We start from the raw sequence: 9,189 nt of genomic DNA on the forward strand, positions 1-9,189 counted from the left end.
GTTAGGCTTTGACTTGGCTGCAATTGAAGCATCTAGTTAATGGATTCAGCAGTGATAGTAAATAGAACAAACTGGTCAGGAATTCTTACTGCCCTTTGGATAGGATCATATTTCATGTGGCAGTAATGTACAATTTCTAGCAATACGTGCACTCTTGGGAACTGGTACTTAGGCAAACCTTATTCCCAAAGTCCAATGGAGTTGGCTTGGCTCAGGAGTTGGTCTCTATATTTGCAAAAGAGTTCCTTGTCTGCGAGGGGAAGGTGCTCTAAATCCCTGTGACGATTTGTAATGGGCATGAAATTCATTGCAATTGGGGCTTCCATCCTTGGTTCTTGTGGATTCAAGGACGAGGCAAAGGGTTTCAGGGAAATTGAGAACAATTGGTCTATTTCAGAGTGTTTCAGGACTACTACGTGGATTGATTTACTAAATTACTTAATTTTTAAAGCAATTTAGCTCAGGTTCGGTAAGAAAACAGGGTTTCTTATTAGAAATGGGGTAAATACCTACTTTCATCTGTTGGAATGGTGCAATGGTGAATGAGCACTATTTTCAGGAAGCACACAGGTCTGCAAGGTAGTCTAGAGTTTCAACGACTTCGGAAAGTTGATGGTTGGTAGTAGGTTTGCAGTTGAACGTGCTCTGTGATTTGCATGGAAGTCAGAACATCCTTTTCACGATAAAAAACAAAAAACAATGAGTTTTTTGGCTTTATGTGTAAAGTCAATGATATTGGCGGGTATAATGGGAAAGTGACAGTTGGCGCTGTTAGTTCTAGTCTTCACAGCCTGTCACCAAGGATCAAAATGGGCTCTTACTATGTCTGGTTTTCAGAGATGTTTTGCACATGATCTTCAGTGAAAATCATATCCTAAGTATTTCCATCAGAATAAGCTCGGAAAAATATTTCCAACGGTATATCACACTTCTGTAACTGGTTTCTAGATCAGAAGATATGATCGAAATGAATGAGTGATTCTTGGTTATGCATGTTTTGAGGTCAGTTGCTGCAAACAATGACAAGTTTAGTACAAGATCAGTTTCAGAAATAATGGCAAGGAATTTTTAAAACGTGAAAGAGGTTTTTGTCCATAACATAATAAATAACAAAAACCACCTTCAGTTTATGCACAGGTGCTACTATGTGGGATATATACAGTGATATTTGGAGCCTACATTAAAACAAAGCAATTTTTTCATATTTTTTACTGTTTTAGTCATTTTAGTGTGGTGCCATTTTACAATAGATGGAAAGTAATTTTGAAATACCCAAGGAGGATATTGTTAAAAATGATCCATATAACAAAAACCTCTTTCATTTTATTCATAGGTGTCGTGAATTTGAATATGTGACTATATCTTTACAGCTCATTTTGACAGATTTCAGTTTTTAATGATTTTCTGTTTTAGAGATGATTTTTTGGCATAGATTTCGAGCAACTGGAAATGAATTTCCAGAATTTGAGAGAGGTTTTTCTCCAAATTGACCTTGTCTACAAAAACCTCTTTCATTTTTGTAACATGTGCTATGGTTTAGGAGATATGAGTTCATCTTCAAAACCTATTTTCATAAATTCGGTCCAAGTTTAATGTAATTGATTCTATTTTGAAGAAGATGGTTGAGCTCAATTCCCTTAATACAGAGATGAGCTAAATGTATAAATTTTATGAATTTCATAGTGTAGAGGTTGGATTTTGGTAGTAGAGAGGCTGCTTGGCACTAAATAAAGTTTTTATGAATATCATTTTAATAAAGCAGTCTTTTGCCCTTTGGATCTGGGATTCATCACAGTGCTGATGTTTAGTATGTTTTTCCTCTAATTCATTTACACATTATGTTTTTCTGCCTTGTTACATCATTATCTAAGTGATATGTTAGGAATTCATCCATAATGATGCTCCTTTCATGATGGTTTTTCTGTTAGTTGTAATGGTTGTCTTAGCAAAATTCATCCTTAGCTAGATGCTTTCTTGAGCAACCTCATGATTCTCTTTCATCTAATGTTGCTGTTGCAAATTCATACTTTGTTTGATGACTACAGGGCAGTGGTATTTATCCCTCATACTTCTCACATTTACAATCTTCACTTGGCTGAACATGGCACTTAATTTTCCTCAGGTTTGCCGGCAGAAACTGACATCGATTCCATAGTCCAATCACCCTTTCTCTTGCTGTTTTCAACCTGAAACAAATCCAATCAAATCCTCTAAGCTAATATACCTAGCCTAAAATCCATCTTTGATTCAGTCATCTCAACTGAGATTAACAAGGAGAGAGCTCTCTCCCGACCTGGTGGGGCTAGCTACCAGGTTAAGCGTGGTTTGATGTTACCCTAGACCTGCCTTCCTTCAGCCTGAGGTAGATCCAGTCTCTAACATAGTGGTGACCATACTGGGGAAGAGGTGAAAAATCTTCTCTGGGAAAGATCATTCAAGTTGTAGATCTGATTTCTGATCGTGGATAGTGTTAGTGCTTGAAATTTCACCTCAGGCTGAGAAAGGCAAACTCCAAGGCAACATCAAACCACTTAGCCTCGTAGCTAGCCCTACGGGGCAGGAGAGGGCTCTCTCCGGTCTATCTCGGTAAAGATCTTCAACGGGCGAGATAGCCAATGAGGAAACACTGATTTTAGGCTAGTAAACTGATTTAAAGGTTTGGTTTGCGATTTTTAGGGTTTTGGTGGAAAGTTGGGGAAAGGCAATTCTGGGTGCGGGGATTGGACACAGTTTTTGCAGGGGGTTCTTTGGGGCAAGGTATGAGACTGTACTGATGCCTTTAAATTAATTGAATGGATAGAAATGACTGGTGAGGATCTAAAGAGAGCAAGCAACCTTCAAGAGTTCTCTTTAGACAGATGAAAACATAAATATTAAGCAAACTTAAAAGCAGAGCATGGCAATCATGAATTCTACTTTAACACTTCATTTGCTTAATTTGCAGAAGGAAAAGTAAGAATATGAATCACATAACAAACTTACAAGTACAAAGAGATACGCACCATCAATACATGTAACCACAGGAATCCCAAAAAAGACTACAAAACCCTGGTCTTTCTTCCTTTGCCAAAATTGCAGAGATACAATGAGTAATACAATAGAAACTTCTCCCTCAAGAGTCCAACCTCTCCAACATTTGAAAATGACTAAGAAAATACATAATATAGGCAAGCTAACACCTTTCCGTGCCTCTAGGGGTCGAGCTCATCCTTCTAGGAGCTGTTTCAACCAATTCTAAACTGAGCACTAAAATCTAGGCAGTCAAAACAACTTGCCTCTATAAGCTAGGAAACCAATTCATTCATTAAATGTTTGCTATTTCATGAATGAATATTCTAGAATAGGTAAATAAGTGTCATGTCAACATAAAAATACATTAATTACATCAAAGAGGGTGAAAAATCCCATCACAAGTCAAAACTGGTCAAAGCTGGGCGAATTCCTGAGCTGTAGATGAATTCCTGTGAAAACTGCCCAATAGGTCGCGCTACTTTGGAGCTGATTTTGAGGTACTTTCAGGTGTCCAAATGAGGCAAAAGTGGGCTTGTTGGAAAGTTCTGGATGTCTAATTTCCAACCCAAGTGGAATTTCTGAATTTGGTGGTCATTTGCCCCTCCAAAATTGCAATCTCCCAAGACTGCTTCCTGTGTGTCAAAAAGGTGGCAGAAAGTCATTTTTTGCTTGTTTTTTGACTTTCTGGAGGCCCAAAACTTGGTGAAATTTCTTGGCAATGGCTGAGCAAGTGTATCTTTGCATGAAAAATCCAAAAATGCTGAGTTTTCCCAAAAAGGAGTTGCCCAACGAAAAGGTCGCGCGCGGCGCGCGACCCGTTGGTGGAGAAAACCTGTTTTTTGCCCAAAAATTCACAAGTGACCAAAAATGCTCAAATTTTTTTGAAATTTGTGCTGGAGTTAAGTCATTTAGTATCATGCTCCTTCAAGGAAGCCTCAGCCAATATGTGGAGGGGATTGGGCCTTTTCTTTCGTTTTAGTGCTTTGGCCAGCAACCTCTCCACATGAGCATTGACCTGGAGAAGCATAGCCTCTCGAGAGATAAAATCCTCCCATGGGATACCCTGCTGTTTTGACTGTTTAAATGCTGCTCCAAGGGGACAAAAACACAAGGGAGATGTTAGGGAGGGGGAATTTTGAAGGGATTTAGGGAAAATACATATGAAAGGGGAATTTAGGGAAGCAATTATGAAACATATACCATCACATAATCATATTTTGTAGGGGTTTCATAGGAGGTAGGGTTTAGGGACTTTGATATTTTTGGTAAGGAGATTAGGTGAAAATGACAAGGGAGATTGTTGGGATGTGGGGAAAAATGGGAGTGAAAGGGATGACCTTGAGAGCAGCAAAACAAAACCCTAGCTTTACTTGCACTTTGACATTTTTAAACAAAATACACATGAACTTCTCCTTTCAAATTGATGGCATTAAAACACATTTTCATGCTCATGCAAGCTTTAGAAAGCAATAAACCTTGATGATTAGAGGCCTACCATCAACCTTGAAGAGATTTGGGGTCAATTTGCAGTTTACAGGAAATTTTTTATGGATGAATTCCCAACAGGTCGCGCGCACCCAACAGGTCGCGCCAATGTATTTTCTCAACTGGTAAGACCCCCCTCACAGGTCGCGCGCTTTTGCAGGAGGCTTTTGGAGGCCTTCCTAGTATCAGAATCGGGTGTAGGATAGCTCATTGGAAAGGTATTTGAGTCTAATTTCCAACCCAACTGGAATTTTTCAATTTGGAGTTTATTTTCCCTGTCAAAAATCAAATCTCCCAAGACTGGTCAAAAAGTGCCAAATGAGGCTGCCTCAAGGAAGAGTGTTGTTGCAGTCAATTTTTGAATGCCTTCCTCAACCCCAAATTGAGCTCATAATAGCTCATTGGAAATCTCGTTGTGTCTAGTTATCATTTTACCCATCAAACAAATCATTTGGCCAACCAATCTAGGAGAAAACTTGATTTTCCCAAGGTCACTTCAGAGGTGTCTTTGATTCTCCTGAGGCAACGGTGTTCTTGACATTTCTCTCAAACCATGACACCTGTGCAAAAAGTGAAGGAGGTTTTTCTTCTTTGGAATGTTCTGGACAAAAACCTCTCTCATTTTCCCAAAATTAATCTTTTATTTCTCTAAAACATATTTTGAGTGAAACTTATCCCGATGTGTGAAACAAGGAATTTTGTCGAAATGAAGCGAAATGAAGGGGATAAGGGGCTTCTAAATTCTTGGGAAAATTTTTGGGAGTGGGGAGGGATGTTAGGAAGCAAGGGAAAGTGGAATCGTGGAGATTGATAGAGGGGAAGGGGTCCAAAAGGGAAAAACATAGGCCCAACCTAGAAAATTGCCAGGTCGTAGCTAGAAACTAGGGTTTGTGGGAAAATGAGGAATTTGGGGAATCTCAGTGATGGGAAGCATTTGATAAGGTATATGAAGGATAGGGGAAGGTGTATGAACATCAGGATACAAGTTTTGCTAATGATTTAACCGTCCAAGAGAAATTAGCTTTCAAAACCCTAGGAGAGGGAAATGACCTTGCCTGGGCGCAACTGAAGCATGAACAAGGTGTAAAATGACTCATTAGACACTGACATGATAATGAAAACCCTATGAATGATGATAGACTCAGCTGAATAGTGACATAGATTGGAATTTGGACAACTTTTAGAAGGAGTGAAAGCAAACCCTAGACCTAATGCCTAGTGACCAAATTTTGCTTGAAAACTCTTTGAAATGACAAAATTTGACCTTGACACTCTGAGACCACTTTGTAAGAGCATATTTGATCACTGGAGGAAGGCTGGAAAGACTGACACTAACAGATAGTAGTCAGACACATATGAAGGTTGAAACATTCACCTGGTGACTCCAACTCAATCTAGAGATTCCAGCGCTCACTGATCCATTGATGCACTAAAATAAAATGGTAGGGTATGTGGAAAACTCTGTGTTTTGTGAACTTTTAAAAGAAGTTAGAGATTAGTTAGTGGATATTGAAATTGATGAAGTATTTTTCATTACCATGCTTCAATGTTTGAGATCTCCGAAGTTTCAAACTAAAGCTAAAACTGATTTCTTTGAGTTAGTTGTTGAAAAATTTGAGAAGGAGATTCAATATTTAAATTATCGGATCCAGTCATATGAACTCCGAGATCCCAGAAAGTTCTTGGAAACTCTCCCTCCTTCAAAACAAGAAACAATAGAGCTACCCGTGGATGCTTATATTGACAGTTTGTAGTTGGAGGTCTGTGTTGAGGAGTTAGGGCATCAAACAAAGTCTGGTTTCTTTGATCCTATTGTCACATATATGGAGTATTTTTTCAGTTTGAATGATAAGTCAGATTGTCTTTCACACAGCCAAATTCAGTTTGTGCATGGATGGTTGTCAACATTTACATTTGTGTCCTAGTTGAAGCACTTTCAAGTAGCATCTTTGTCACAGTTACTTGAATGGTTGATATGGCATTACAACATCACTTGATCCATTGATTTTGTAGCAAAGTAGGGTAGGCTTGTGTAAATAAATAAGCTGCCAAAGGCAACATTTCAGTTTGGATTGGTATGAGTTGTTTTGAGTTTTCAGTTGTTTGAATGTATTGCCCAGTGGATGAGGCACTTGGTCTACGGTGTTCTTGACACCTCCAAGGAGATGCCATCCCCAATAAAGCTGATGTTAGTTCCAGTCTTCACAGCCTGTCACCAGGAATCAAAATGGGCTCTTACTATGTTTGGTTTTCAGAGATGTTTTGCACATGATCTTTAGTGCAAATCATATCCTAAGTATTTCCATCAGAAGAATCTCAAAATATATTTCCAACGGTATATCGAAATCTTGTAACCGGTTTCCAGATCAGAAGATATGATCCGAATGAATGAGTGATTCTTGGCTATGCATGTTTTGAGGTTAGTTGCTGAACACAATGACAAGTTTATTACAAGATCAGTTTCTGAAATAATTGTAAGGAATTTTTCAAAAGTGAAAGAGGTTTTTGTCCATCACATACCAGTTAACAAAAACCTCCTTCATTTTATGTACAGGTGCTACTATGTGGGAGATATGCAGTGATATTTGGAGCCTACATTAAAACAAAGCAAATTTTTCATATTTTTTACTGTTTTAGTCATTTTAGTGTGGTGCCATTTTACAACAGATGGAAAGTAATTTTGAAAATCCCAAGGAGGATTTTGTTAAAAATGATCCATATAACAAAAACCTCTTTCCGTTTATTAACAAGTTTCATGAATTTGGATATGTGACTAGATCTTTACAGCTCATTTTGACAGATTTAAGTTTTTAATGATTTTCTGTTTTAGAGATGATTTTGTGGCATATATTCCGAGCAACTGGAAATGAATTTCCAGAATTTGAGAGAGGTGTTTCTCCAAAATGACCTTATCTACAAAAACCACTTTCATTTTTGTAACAGGTGCTATGGTTTAGGAGATACGAGTTCATCTTCAAAACCTATTTTCAGAAATTCGGTCCAAGTTTAATGTAACTGATTCTATTTTGAAGAAGATGGTTGAGCACAATTCCCTTAATACAGGGATGAGCTAAATGTATAAATTTTATGAATTTCATAGTGTAGAGGTTGGATTTTGGCAGCAGATAGGCTATTTGGCACTAAATAAAGTTTTCCTGAATATCATTTTAATAAAGCAGTGTTTTGCCCTTTGGATCTAGGATTCATCACGGTGCTGATGTTTAGTATGTTTTTCCTCTAGTTCATTTACACATTATGTTTTTCTGCCTTGTTACACCATTATCTAAGTGATATGTTAGGAATTCATCCATAATGATGCTCCTTTCATGATGTTTTTGCTATTAGTTGTAATGGTTGTCTTAGCAAAATTCATCCTTGGCTAGGTGCTCTGTTGAGCAACCTCGTGATTCTCTTTCATCTAAAGTTGTTGTTGCAGATTCATACTTTGTCTGATGCCTGCAGGGCAGTAGGCTTTATCCTTCATACTTCTCACATTTACAATCTTCACTTGGCTGAACATGGAACTTAATTTGCCCCAGGTTTGCCGGCAGAAACTGACATCGATTCCATAGTCTAATCACCCTTTCTCTTGCTATTTTCAACCCGAAAAAAATCCAATCAAATCCTCTAAGCTACTATACCTAGCCTAAAATCCATATTTGATTCAGTCATCTCAACTGAGATTGACAAGGAGAGAGCCCTCTCCCGACCTGGTAGGGCTAGCTACTAGGTTAAGCGTGGTTTGATGTTATCCCATACCTGCCTTCCTTTAGCCTGAGGTCGATCTAGGCACTAATAGGCGCCAATCAGGGGATGTGACAATTTTTCGTGTAGCGGAGGCGGTAAGTGGGATTCATCACATTGCTTTTCGGGAAAAGTGGTTTTGGGGGGAGGCCACCCGATGCCATTCATTGGGCACCACATAATGGCGAGGTGAATAGTGAAACCGCTCACATTGGGCGGGTAAAGGTCGGCCTTTGGAGGCTGCCCGATATGAGCATCAGCCGTTGGATCTAAAGGAGTCAGATTGTACGATGATCGGGGGTGTGATTTGATCGGGGAGTTAATGGAGGGGCCCGATGGATTATTAATTGCGGGTTAGGGCGGGTTAATGATGTCGGGGGCAATATAATTGGAGGAATAGGTTATTAATTAATCATAGTTTGATTAATTAACCCCTTTTTGTTTAGAGGAGTGTTATGGCTCTTAATTAGTCGCAGATCGACTAATTAATCCATTTAAGTAATAAGGTTTATATTTCAAACCATTGGGGCGGGATATTAATATATGGGATTTTAATAAAACATACGGGAAAGGGGGTTTTCTTTAGGAATTAAATATAATAAAAATTAGAAATTAATATGAAAATGAAAGTAGAAAAATGGATTTTGCGCTAAGTATAATGTATTGATATTTATTTTTATATCCACATCTACACATCATAACTTAGGCTAAAAGCTTTTTTGTGGGTTTTTTTTGTGAAAATGGGTTTTGTGTGTAGGGTTAATTACTTTCCATAGGTAAATGATGATTTCACCTTTGGAAAAGGTATTTTTAGATGAAAATGAATAAATCGAAGGGGTGAATTTTTATGAGAGGATTTTAGTACTTAGAACCTATAAGTTATTGGGCTGAGGGTCCGATCCCTCCAGAAGTCAGAGAAATGCTCTGAGCCCTTTTAACTTAAGGTTT

This window comes from Pinus tabuliformis, chromosome 2_1, assembly GCF_031772625.1.
Source record: "Pinus tabuliformis cultivar Carrire ecotype Pingquan chromosome 2_1, CPIR1, whole genome shotgun sequence".
NCBI lineage: Eukaryota > Viridiplantae > Streptophyta > Pinopsida > Pinales > Pinaceae > Pinus > Pinus tabuliformis.